Source organism: Mesitornis unicolor, unplaced genomic scaffold, assembly GCF_000695765.1.
Source record: "Mesitornis unicolor isolate BGI_N332 unplaced genomic scaffold, ASM69576v1 scaffold12690, whole genome shotgun sequence".
Taxonomy (NCBI): Eukaryota; Metazoa; Chordata; class Aves; order Mesitornithiformes; family Mesitornithidae; genus Mesitornis; species Mesitornis unicolor.
Window position 1 is genome coordinate 9,097 of NW_010160366.1, and position 13,684 is coordinate 22,780.

Genomic DNA, 13,684 nt, shown 5'->3' on the forward strand with positions numbered 1-13,684 from the left:
AGCACTGATCCATCCATCAGAGAGAACATTTTTCTTCACTAACTGTATTTCATACTCCTGATCAAGAAACTGTAATCCTAAGGGAAAGTCCAGCCTTGTAGGCGCAGTGACTGTGGTCTGGGCTGCAGGCACAGGTAAATGTCTGCTCTCGGTGTGAGACAATCTAGAGGTCCTGTAGAGTCTCAGGTGGGAGCAATGCTAGAAACACCAGTCAGAAAGAGGAGGCAGAGGAAAACAAATCAATTTCTGTCTCTTAAAATAATCCTTTTCTTTTAAAGGTGAAAAATGTCGAAGTTTTATTGACCTTGCCCCGGCTTCTGAAAAAGGTAAGACAATACAGTCAAGGCTTCTTCCCATTTTACAAATTCCATCAGTATTGTTTGTTGTCATACTTCAGTGCCAGGGGAAATGTTACTTCCTAAGCACAAAAGGACCTACATGTCATCCAGATTACGCAGAGCCAGGTATAAAAATGAAAAGGGTTTAAGACAGCTGGTTACTCAGTTTATGCAGATCTGCCATTTCTCTGATGCATTTTCTCTTCATTCAGCTGATTTTTTTTCAAGAAAATGAAGATTTTTATTGTAATACAGACATTTCCCTTCCTCTAGTGAGGGAGGACATGCCGCAGTGTTTCCTCAGGCCATGAAGACATTTATGGTCAGAAGACAGCAGACACAGTACCAAAAGTCTCTTTATGAGAGGGAATCATGTAGATGCTTTTTTGTTTGATGTAGCCTTGAAAAAAATATATTCAAATGCACAGAAAAAGGCAGGCTGCAAAGGTTTTCTCTATCCTGATACCGGGGTTGTAAATTCTCAATAGCAATTTAACCTATATTTCAAAATAGTATTTATCAGGGGAAAAAATGGGTAGAGTTCAATTAAGAAGCTGGGCAGCTGAGCCCATGCTGCTACCTGCTGAAGACAGAGCACTCTGCTGAAGAGGTGCATGAGCCTCGAAGTGTCCTTCACACTTACAGTGGGCTTCTGGAGAATCCATAGGACAGATGAAAATTCATGTTCGTACAAAGCAGCGATATATTTTCTTAGATAACTTGAGACAATCACAAACCTTTTGGGCATATAGTAACTTCATCAGGTCTGACAGAGAGGCAGTAAGTGGTGCAAGGAACAATTGTTCTTAATTTGTCTGAATTGCTGATCAGCTGGACAAATTGAAAGAGAAGGGAGGGCAATTACCATTAGTAAAGCAGTGAGAGAAATAGTAACAGAGGCAGTCTCTGTGAAATTCATTGTAAGTAAACCTAAATAAATTATGCACATAAGAGAAGAGCAATCCTGGGATTACTGCCACTAATTGGCTCTGAGCTGAATCTTACCCACACAAATGGGACCTTGGGGCATAACTGTTCTTATGAAACCACTAGCTCAATTCTCAGCAGTGGTCAAAAAACAGTTAGAAAGCATTAGCTAAGGACTTGAGAAGAAAGCAGAGTATCCTGTCACATGAGGACTGTGTACATCTGAAATCTTCCCCTTTAAATAAAATATTTTGTCCTTTTTAGTCCAGCTCAGAGAATGGCAGCAAGGATAATCAGAGTTCTGGAAGGTTCTATACAAGGATGAAACTAAGACTAAGACTTTCAACCTGAAGGAGAGACACGTGAAAGGAGATATGATGGACAGTGGTAAAGATGTAAGAGGAACTGAAAAGGCAACCTGGGGAATAGTAGTTCTCTGCTTTTCCCAGCACAAGGGCTATTTGGCATTGCATGACACCTTCAGAAGACAGACTCAAAACGAGCACAATGTGTCTGTTATATTGACAAAGGGATGTTTTTGTACTTTCTCAATTTTCTGTGAAAGTTAATTATGGTGCTTAATGCTTGTTGCATCACCCACACACTTTCCAAAACAGCATTTAGTGCTTTAAGTATTCTTTTTGGTTGTGTGAAACATTGTCAGCAATTTTTTTAGTAGAATTTTAGAGTTGCTGCACAGTGTTAGTGTGTATTTCTAGACTATTCACTTTTTCCTTTTCAAGGAAAAAAGAAACTTTTGTTGTAGTTTTAGTAAAGATGATTTATAGTTCTGAAGTCTTTCCATGGAGTTTTAAGGCATATTGACAGAGAGGAAATGTTCTGTCAGAGATGGAAAGTGCTGACTGTCTGATTCATAAACAAAACCAGGATAAAGTCCACAACTGTAGATCAAGTTGGACACTGCAACATAGTTAATCTGAATTTTTCACCAGTCTTGTACTGTCCACAGATACTTACACCACGTGTGAAGACAAAATTGTATCAGTGATGCCTCACTTACTTTCACTGCAGAATTCTTTAATTTCTTGACTTAATCTGCTCTTTTCCAGTTAGAAGGAACTTCCTACTCCTTGAATTTCTTCTTCCACTCTCTCAGCATTTACTTTAATGGTCAGGGGCTTGTCAACTACACAGCAACAGCCATTGCTGGGACAGATTCTTGATTCTTATTCAAAGTAAATAAGATGTGATAAAACACAGTGAAGATCAAAATCTAAGTTCAGTTACACAAACATACTGTGGTTTTCACAGTCCATTGTGTAACTGGGAATTTTTGGACTAAACTTATCTTCACAATGAGACTTCAGCTCACTCAGTTTCTGTACATAGCATCTTAGCATTACTTGCCACTAACAAGTGGTTGTTCAAGGTTTTATTTAAAATGTCTCCATGAGTACATGGGCCATAACTTCAACTGAACACTCAGGCTTTCCAAAGTTTTCTTTTCAGTTGGTTTTCCCTGCTCCAAAGAAGACCTCTGTCTAACCAACTTCTAAACTAGATACAGTCTGTAGAGGCCTGTGCCTACTTCTGAGCACATCATCTTCTACTTTTAAGAAATGCTAAAAGGAAGCCTAAGAACAAACATAGCCTAGTTGTACAGCCAGTCACTTCTAGAGTCCATCACCAATTATGCAAGTCAGTATAAAATTCCTTCATAATATTTAAAACCTTCTTAGCATAGAAAAGCTAATCACTGAAGCATTCACAGTAAAATAAAACCATCTATGTTGAGGCCTAGCTATATCCTTACCACAGATCTTGCATACATAAATGAAAATGTTTCTTATTCTTACTGTAAAAATGTAATAGCTTATGCGTGAGCTTCCTATCTTTAATCCATTTGTTCTGATCTCTAGTGTAGCTGGATACTATATTTCTGACCAGTTATTATACCCGTTGCATATATATGGCACCAATGACATCTACTAAAAGGAGGCAGCAAAATTTGGGGCAAACAGACCCACAGTATGGTATAAATAAGCCTTTCCAACCCACACTAAGAGAGCACTTTCCTGCATTTAAGACAGCTGCCAACAATCTGTCAGAACCTTGTAAGCCTAACATTGAATTTATTAGCTATCGCTGGTTGTTAGTGCCAAATCTGCTTAACAAAATCAGCTTGGTGATGGTAACTGGAAAAAAAAAATTGTGTTCACAAATATTTCCTATGACAGTGTCCATTCACTATTGATAAAGTATGGTAGGGCAATAGCTGGTAACATTGGCCACGGCTTTTAATGGGCTCTCACAGAGCAGATGTTGTTGGATCCCATGAAGTGTGCTGTTTTCTAATTTTCATTACAAATTTGAGCAGTAAGATAGCAAGTATTTCCAAAAGGAGTTGGAAGGGAACTGACACAGTAGGCTGGACCTGATCTTTCAGTTCTAAATTGCTCCTGGGATCTTCTCCACAAAACTGAATGAAAGCAGGAGTTGGTCTGAAGAAGAAAAGTGTAATCTGTTTAGTGCGGACACTTACGCATTAGAGCACAAAGCTTTTAGGTACTTGGTCCATTTTTGAAAGCAGCTTCCAGGCTTTTCTCTCCCTTTGGGTTGTTCAAAACCTTGCTAAAACATCTTTCTATCGAGCTCCCTGTTGCAGTGCCCATCCAGAACACTGAGGCTGGGACATACTGCACCCCACCTCTTCTCATCAGACCTTTTGAGTGCACCTTCTAGCTCCTCTTTCCTGTTGCTTCAAATCTGTGCCTAAGAGGACTTCAAAGAGACCATGGAGGATACATTCAAAAGGAAGAAACCAAAGCCAGATGCTATGTCCGGAAACTGTGGCACTGTAATGGAAAACAAAAGGTAGACATATGTCCCATCAAATGGTCTGATAAATGACTTCACTGACTATTTAACACCACAGCTTCATGCGTATACAGACCTGCTCCTCCCCCTGCCCAGAACTCTGTGGGGATTCAAACTCCCACATCCTTCTCTAAATGCATAAATGTCAGCTCTCAATCACAGTGCCACAGTGAGAGCTGGAGGATGAAGAGTCATGACCAGCCAAACTCCTTGTGTAAATGAAGGCTGGGATATAGTCAGTGAAAATCAGTTGAAAACAGCATTTGTGCTGGCAGGACTTTGCTGGAGAAGAGCAAGGGCTTGCAGGAAATGTGATGCACCCAAGAGTTTCTGGGATGTGGTTCACTGGGGCTGTGACTCAGGTGCTTTCCAAGCACCTGCTGTGCCTGCAGCATGTAAAGAAATGAGGTGCTCTGGCCAGAGTTGTACTATTGGGAAGTCACATCAGGAAGAGACTCAGAGATCAGTGTTGGCTCAAAATTTAGAGCTGGCTGCACCAACATAGGACAAGATTCACAGGACAAACTCCTTATAGGTATGATAGGATTACCATATGATATTGTACCATACGGTACAATTAAGCTACTCTAGTGCTCTGCAGGACCCCACTTGCTTCAGCTGTGCTATATATGGAATAATAGCCACAATGAATGGCCAAGCAGCAGGTCATCAGCAACTGCCTATGTTGCCATGCTTTCTACTTATTGGGAAATTCACAATTATAAAACAAACAAGACTTTTTAGAGACCATGCAGGTTGAGGCAAGGCAAAACCTTGCAGAAGGAAAAATGCTCATTACTAGTGAGCATTTAACATGTCCTAAATGTTACAGGGGATTTTTTAAATTAGAGACTGTACTGGCAGAGGTAGGAGATGCCTTTTGCATGTCCTCTGCACAGCTCATGATGATGCATCCTGTAGAGATGAAGCAATAAAAATTCTGTATTGTCTAAAAAGTAGCTGGCAAAACTAAGATAGCACATGGCAAACAGCAAATAAACAAATAAAGTCTCACCTAAACATAGCACAGAAAAAGAGAAAGCTCAGCCAAATCTATACATGCTTCTAAGCCAGCACTACAACAGCAATTACTGAGAAAGGAAACTAGATGCCTGATTTTAATGGATACTGACATAATAGGTGTACCAGAAATTTGATGGGAGAAAGATAATTAGTGGGACAATAATGTCTTGGTACTGATTACACCGAAAGACAAAGCAGATGTCGTATACTAAAGCTGAACCAGAATAACAAGGTAATGTCATTAATGAGCAACACTATCTCTATGGATGGATTCCTGCTCAGATAAAAAAATACAGAATTATATCAGTGATCACCCATTGGGACAGCTTAACAGTGGCAGGGTTAAACTCAGTATCAGAGAAGGTATAAGGACAGAAAACAAAACAGTAGGAGTAGATTTCAAAACCTCATGCACAGACTGAGAGAACATCATTCTTGATATTATGCAGCAACTAAAATTTGGGCAGACTTTAGAAGCATGGAGAAACTAAGTTGGGAAATCTGTAACTCTTGACTTACTTATTCTTGAGTGGTGTGGTGAACTTGATTCAAAATGTTAGTAAGAGATACCTTGTATCTGTGACTAACAGAGAGAGATTCAGCATCCTTGCAAAAGCAGTAAAAGTTTAACAAGAAAAAGTTGCAAAGAAGGGAATGCAAGAAAAATGAGGGGTGATTAAAAGAAATTAAGATGTTCAGATAAAAGGGCAAATGGAGATTAAAAACTTTAAAGATATTAGATATACTACAGGCATCTAAACTATTCCCAAATCCTTCTCAGTCACTGTCAGAGAAAATGGCAGATAATATTCAATGTTGATAAACCCAAAGTGGTGAACATGAAGAGTAATCCTACCTTTACATATATAGTGACGGGTTCTAAATTAGCTTTTACCCCTCAGGATAGAGTTCTTGGAGTGATGACAGACACTTCGATGAAAACATTAATTCACTGCTCTGCAGAGATTAAGAAAAGATGAAAGAAGTACCAGGATCATTGTAGGAAATAAAGAACTAAACAAAGAAGTCACCGTGTCAACACATGTCTTCATGATGTACCTATCCACAGCACTCTGTGTGCGCCTCTTATCCCTCCCCTGCCAGCTCCAGCTCAGAAAAGTTATGATAAAATTTAAAGAGATAAAGAGGAAGATTTGACAGTTATGGTCAAAGATAGGGAATGATTTTTTTGTATGAGAAGGTCATCATAGCCCAGATTTCAGGCTGGAAAAGAAATAAATGAAACTCATAACAGCCAAGTTAGTAAAAAACAAACCTCCTTTTTCTGTGTACTGGGTAGCTGTTCCTGAGAAAAAATAAAGAGGATAGACTCTCTAAAAGGACCACTTAGAGAACTGCATCCAGTGAAATGAAATGTAACTGAGATTCCCAAAGAATTGCACACTTTGCAATACAGTCCGCGTTGGCTTGTCAAACGTTTTGTATTCTGCTTACATTATTCTTAATATATCTGCAATGGGGTATATACATATCTGTGCACCTGTATTAAGAGAGTTATGGTTAAGTATTCAGGAAAAAAATGTGTTTATCTGTGTTTTCTTAAACATCTATTACAAATCTTTGAAGTTATTCTTAAAAGCTAATTAGCTATACAATGATGAAGCCATGCTTAATAGTAGGATTCAAGCTAAATTCCTAATTCCTGAAAGGAAGCAACAGTCTTGCTTTTCATGCTAGTGATGCCAAAGGCATGGAGAACACCCAAAGGCATGGAGAACACCGATTCTCTGCTGTGGGGAATACTAATCACAAGGTCTGGATGTGATTAGGGCTACAAAGATGATTAAGGGAGTGGAGCAGCTCCCTTATGAGGAGCGGCTGAGGGAGCTGGGTCTCTTTAGTTTGCAGAAGAGGAGACTGAGGGGAGACCTCATTCATGTTTATAAATATTTAAAGGGTGAGTGTCACGAGGATGGAGCCAGGCTCTTCTCGGTGACAAACAATGATAGGACAAGGGGTAATGGGCACAAGCTGGAACACAGGAGGTTCCACTTAAATTTGAGAAGAAACTTCTTCTCAGTGAGGGTGACAGAGCACTGGAACAGGCTGCCCAGAGAGGTTGTGGAGTCTCCTTCTCTGGAGACATTCAAAACCCGCCTGGACGCCTTCCTGTGCAACCTCATCTGGGTGTTCCTGCTCCGGCAGGGGATTGGACTGGATGATCTTTTGAGGTCCCTTCCAATCCCTAACGTTCTGTGATTCTGTGATTCTGTGATTCATTTCCCAGCCTAGTGCTGAAGGGGAAAGTACACCATGGGCCCTGCACTATAGCTCCAGTTAGCCCAAATGTTTTTATGAAGGCATACAGGATAGAGTGTTTTTCGTGGTCTTTTCCACTATAGTACTCTACTGTTTTCATGCCATGAAAAAAAGAATATAGGCACAAAGATTTTCCACACTCTGCTCAGTGCCATACACAGGATTAAATGCAGAACCAAGCTCAATGTCAGAACCATTAAATGCCATGGAAAAACATATCACCATGTGGAAGAGAATAATTTTATTTAGCTCACAGCTCCCCCTCACCTTTCAAAATAAAGAAACCAATGGAGACCTAAAGCTAATTCCGATCAAAACAGCTGGCATTTCTTCTCTCACCTAAGTAGTTCCCAGTGATTATGTTTATCACATTGTCTCTCATGTTTGACAAACTGCAGTCTCTTCTCTGGGTGCTGGCCCTGTGTCTATCTTGACTGTCTTAGTTGTTTTACCGTAATAGTTTTAGGTATCTCTGATGGCTTTTAGGATCATGAAGCTTACTTTGTTTTGAAGGAACATCTCTCATAGCTTTGTGGTCTACTTCTCCCAGTTCTTTTACACTGCAGCACAAGAGGAGTGGGCAGATGGTCTGATATTATGAGACTGCATTAACCAACAGATGGTCTGACTGCTCAGAGCTGAGTCCCTACGCCAGCCACAACAACATGCTCAATGTTTATTCCTTTCACCATTTTTTATTGATCACTCCAATATTTCTGGCTTGTAATTCAAGTATTGGAGCAGCAGAGATAAGCAAATGCCTAAAAGCATCAGAATGCAAGTGGAAGCAAAACCGGAAGATTTACATGGCCCTTTCAAGCTTACCTTAAGGCTTTTCCCAGACAACATGAACTACATTTCTCAATGTGTACCATTTGTATAGTTTTTTCCCTCTCTCCTCTCTTGCACTGAATGTGAAGAGGAGGGATTAAAGTGAGATCCAGGTGTCAGCTCCAACATAGCAGTTAAGTCTGGAGAAACAGAGCAATGACAGCCAGAGCCAAGAAATATAGGGATAGCAAATATAGACCAGGAGGAACAAAGCAGACAAGAGCAAAAATGTGGAGAAAATGCCATTCTATGTAGGTAAACTGAACATCTTAAAAATTAGCAGTGCAAGAAAAGCAAACACCCATTAAGACTATGGAGCACTGACCATAAAAACCAGCACCTATTACATGTTTTGCAGCTGCCAGTGTGCTGCTAGCTCTGGAATTTTTCAAGAAGTAACTAGATTTTCCCTGATGTGACAGGCCATCATGGGTGCCACAGGCTATGGTTGGTCAGCATCTTTCTGAGAACTAGATCTTTATAAGTAATAGGGAAGTGCAAGAAGACTGTTAGGGTCACTCTTTAAACAGCAACCTCTGTTCCCCTTCCCAAGAGGGGTGACAAAGGCCTGTCCCTAGTCTTTCAGCCACTAAGAAGATATGTTCTGGGTCCCTCACACACTGTTAAGGTCTGACACAGTACCTTACAGAAAGGAGCTAGGGTTTCATCATCAAAAACCAAACCAATGAGAAGGACTTGTTCCGATCTAGCACATGGATGCTCTCCCCATCTCCTCCAGTGCAAGTGTCATGTTCATAAAGCAGGACACACAGACCTGAGGCCGTCAAAAGCAAGTGAGCATAACTTTTCGTTGCTGGCAACATGAACAAGGGTGCTGCAGCATGCATGGAGAACAAGATGAATAGTGAAATATCTTTGCACAAAGAAGTAACAACACTTGCACCATGGCTTCTTCCATGAAAATTCACACCACCCAAAACCAAGTTTTGCCCTCATACATGACTCTTTTCCTCTCATGTTGGATGACATCTGTGTAACACAGTTGTCTGTCACAGCTTCTTGTGGTTTCCCTGTGTTGTTCAGCAGTTGGAGGATACTGAGGACAATGACAGGGAACTGTGAGCTAACAGGAGCACTTTCTTCCTCCCGTAACAGCATCAGTGTCTGGAGCTAGCAGCAATGCCACTGGAGAGGTAAGAAAGATGCACACTTTCCAGGAGAGTGTTGCTTGGACACTGATCTTTCTTTCAGTGGCTCAACTATCCAGCACCCAGCTTGTCCTTTGAGTGCAGTGCTCTGGATTTCATCTCAGTCAGGTTTGATAATCTCAATAGTTATTAAAGACCACACACTGTTCAGCTCCATTGTTTCTAGCACATAAAGGTCTTTTGTTATATCATGAAGTGTGCCATAGAAAAAAAATCCAAAGCTTCCACCTGCTTGTATCAGAATTCTCAGACAGATCAAGGTTGAATTGACAGAGTGACTTGAGATGATGCCTCATCATATCTCAGATGGGCTCCTCTCACTATCAGAGCAACACTGAGTTATGAGGAACATGACAAGCATAAGCCTTTTCAGGATCTCTTTGGCTGTCTGCACCATTGCCCAGGCTGTTCACTTGCTCAAGGACAGCATGGCACAGTGTGACAGTTCACGTGAGGCTGCTGTGGTCTGAGCCCTGAACTCATCAGCCAGGAGGGCAGTTGTGCTTTTAGAAGGGCTGGTAAGCAGCATCATCTTCAGCAGAGAGCAGAGACCAAGACAGTAGGTGTTTCTAAGGAGAACAACAGCGAGGCATTCTGAATATGAGTTTACCCCAATTAGGAAGCTAATTTTCTGTCTGAAGTGGCCCTTGGAAATCAATACAGACTCTGGACTATTGCTTCTTGGTCATTGCTCAGGGAATGCTGGGTCTTTCAGCAGACAGTGTCACATAGCTTGGCAGGTAATAAATTCATTTATGGGGTTTTTTTATGCTGGCGTAATTTCTAAGACACTAGCCAAAATGCATGACTAACATTTTCATGCATACAATTCCTGCCTATGCTGCATATGACATAGTTAACATGACTCAGCAATCTCCTTCAGGAATAGCAATGTGATTTTCCCAGAAGAGATCCTTTACGAGCAAACAGCTCATGTTTATGGATTAAAAGTGCTTTGAACTTTAACAGCAATTTCTTTGTTGGCCACCTTTTCAGTGCTGTCTTGAGAATATGTACTCATATTGTATCTTTGACAGTCATTTTCTTGACCTGACCAGCCTGGAGAAGCAGCCAGGAGGGGATTTCGATATCATTACTTCATCTGGAGATAGGATCTCACAATCTGGCACCAGAAACTGTTGGCATACTGAGCTGGCACCAAAAATCAACTTTTCCCATTTGCCGACAAGTTTACAATCGTACATATTTAGCATAAAACTCCATAGCTGCATGTGAATGTAGGTGGTAGGAGGTATAGATATGTATTCCAACTCTCTAGAACTGGTTTGTTGGCTGTATTAATCTCAGAAGCACAACAGTAATTGAAATTATGGAGATCTGTGGCTCCTGAAACAGCAGCAAATGCTTCTTTATCATCCTTCACATAATCTCATTCAGATGGTATCCAGATTCTTGGTATTTTAGTCCAAATTGCTAATGCATCGGAGAATGGTCTTAATAATGCAGTAGAAGACAACTAAGAATCCTATTTGCATGCTGTGGGGAAAGAGCACAAGAGGGTGTGTCAGGAATTTCTTGACATTTAACCAGTTTAACCAGAGCTATCTGGCAGAAAAGCTGTAGTCAGCAGCTGTTGCTTTTTTGTGAGAGGACATTTCAGTGGATTTGAACGAAGAATACTTGCTGTTTTGATCTGTATTTTCACTCAGAGTATCATGAACAGTCCTTAGTTTTTCTTACTCCAAAGGAAAAAGGCCAGGTGCATACCAACAGAATAACCTGTGACAAAACAAGCAGCTACCCCAGTTTCACACTTACACTTCTTAACTTAAGACACCAAACTGTCAAAATCAGCTCAAAACTCCTGGAAGTCAATATTCACACGGTTCTTTGGATTCCTTAATCAGGAATTTGCTGAAAAGTGGTACAATGCCTTAAGTTCTTCTATGCAGAATTTCTATGACTTTTTTCAGAATTGCTATTTCAAAGGAAAGTCAGCATTGGAGATTCCTGACTCAGTGTTCTCCTTGGTGACAGGTAATAGTGTGTTCATTTACAATGCCTTCCCTGGTGACCAGGGCTGACTTGAAATAAATTCAAATTTTGTGAAGAACTTTTAAGCCCTGAGACTCATTGCAGGCTGAGGTAGTTTCTTTACCTCACTGTCATAAAAATATTCCATTTGTTTCACTCATTCAGAATTGTCTGAAACATCCTTTTGTTAACACCCTGTCTTGGGTAGATGTACTTAACATGATCACCAGATTTGCAGAATTGCAAATTGGTATCTATGAATCTTTCAAAAAGTTGATGCTGCACTCCACTGCTTGACAGACATGTAAGGGACCGATCTTGTCAGATGGTTCATGATGTACTTGAGTTCCTAAAATTTCAACGATCATGTGGGTAACAGTTATCTTTTCAGTCATAATGAATCATAAAAGCATAGAATTATAGAATGTATTGGGTTGGAAGGGACCTTTAAAGCTTATCCAGTCCAAACCCCTGCAGTAAGCAGGTACAATGTTACCAGATCAGGATGCTCAGAGCCCCATCGAGCCTGACCTTGAATATCTCCAGAGATGGGGCCTCCACCACCTCTCTGGACAACCTGTTCCTGTGATCTACCACCCTCATGTTGAAGAACTTTTTCCTAATATCCAACCTTTTCTCGTTTTAAACCATTACCCCTCATTCTATTGCTAGCTGCCCTAGTGAACAGCTCCTCCTCAGCTTTCTCATAGACACCTTTCAGGTATTGGGAGGTCACTATAAGGTCCTCCCAGAGCCTTCTCTTCTTCAGGTTGAACAACCCCAACTCTCTCAGCCTGTCTTTGTAGGAGAGGTGCTCCAGCCCTTGGATCATCTTTGTGGCCTCCTCTGGACTCGCTCCAGCACTTCAATGTCCTTTTTGTGTTGGGAACTCCAAAGCTGGACTCAGTGCTGCAGGTGAGGTCTCACCAGAGCAGAGCAGAGGGGCAGAATCACCTCCCTTATCTGCTGGCCACATTTCTTTGGATGCAGCCCAGGATGCGGTTGGCCTTGAAGAGTATGTTCACCTCACTTGGGACTGCTGGAAAGCCAGTTTCCTTGGCTTGTAACAGTACTGATTCAGTGACTGGTTGATGGTTGGACTTGATGATCTTGGAGGTCTCTTCCAACCTTAATGATTCTGTGATTCTGTGATTCTGTGTGACTAAGCCTATGAGGAGGTGGCACTGATGCTTTTCACCATGAACTCCACAAAGAAGACAATTTCTTAGCACATTGTTGAAGAATTAACAATAGCTCAGAGACACAAAGAAGTTCAGATATGTCCCAGCTAGTTTAATGGTCTTCTTGTGAAATCAGAATCTCTGGACAATGACAGAAGAAAAAATGAAAAATGTGCTTTCAGCAGGGCTATATTTTCACATTTTAGGCAAAGCTGATGATCATATAGAGTGACACCTGACTTGAGATAAGATGATATGAAAGCAATATGATTCCTTCTGAGGTAGAAGTCCTATGATGTAAGTTGACTTGTGTGAAATTTTTTGATGAGTCCCATCTCAAGCTTCAAGTGAGCAGCTCAGCCCAAGTCCTGTACTTCCAGTGCTTTTACTTCTCAAGTAGGTTATCCTGAAGATGGTGACCTTTCTCTCCAGGAACAGATTCACAGTCTGTGGTGTTCAGCTTCAGAACAATTCCACCTGTGACATACAGCATAACATCTGTGGAGCAGCCGCAAAGATCCAAACTGGCCCACAGTACACAACTGTAGTTCCATCATTGTCAGCCACACTGTCAAGGATGTGATACACTGGTTGATGTAAAAGCACCAGAGTAAAAAATGGCAGGATAAGGCATATTAGAATAGCAGGTGTTGACGGTACCAAGATTAGTGGGTTGTCAAGATCCTAGCCCCCATCTACCTGCAACTTTTCAGGCACCAGGTTGGGAGACACAGGACAAGTAAATCATGATGTGTAACAGAGATGAGACAGAACAGCAAGACAGACCACTGTCAGCTCCTAGCTGGGACAACAAGCCAAGTCAAGCCTAACCTACGAAAAGCCAAGATGACATGAGAGGAATGGACAGCTGGCATCCTCTGTATCATTTCAGGGAATCCTGCAAATATTGACTGAATACATATGTCTTGGTGCTTGCATGCTGTACGGACTCCTTGCACATATTCGTGCTTGTAAGAATATGTGTATCAGAGTGTATGTGAAATCAGTTTTGATTTAGTTTTGTTTTAAAGACTCTCGTTTCCTAGGAGGTCTCACTTTGCTGCCACAATATTGCAGCATTATTCCCTACAAGATAAGCAGG

General features: G+C 41.1%; 1 protein-coding gene across 1 annotated transcript in view; it reads left to right on the forward strand.

Moving 5' to 3' along the window:
* Nucleotides 1-286: 286 nt before the first annotated feature.
* Nucleotides 287-13,684, forward strand: part of GSG1L (GSG1-like) — a 38,116-nt gene continuing 24,718 nt past the window's right edge. Inside the window, exon 1 of the mRNA XM_010189811.1 lies at nt 287-326. The gene's annotated coding sequence lies outside the window, so the exon portion shown is untranslated. The remainder of the gene's footprint in view (nt 327-13,684) is intronic.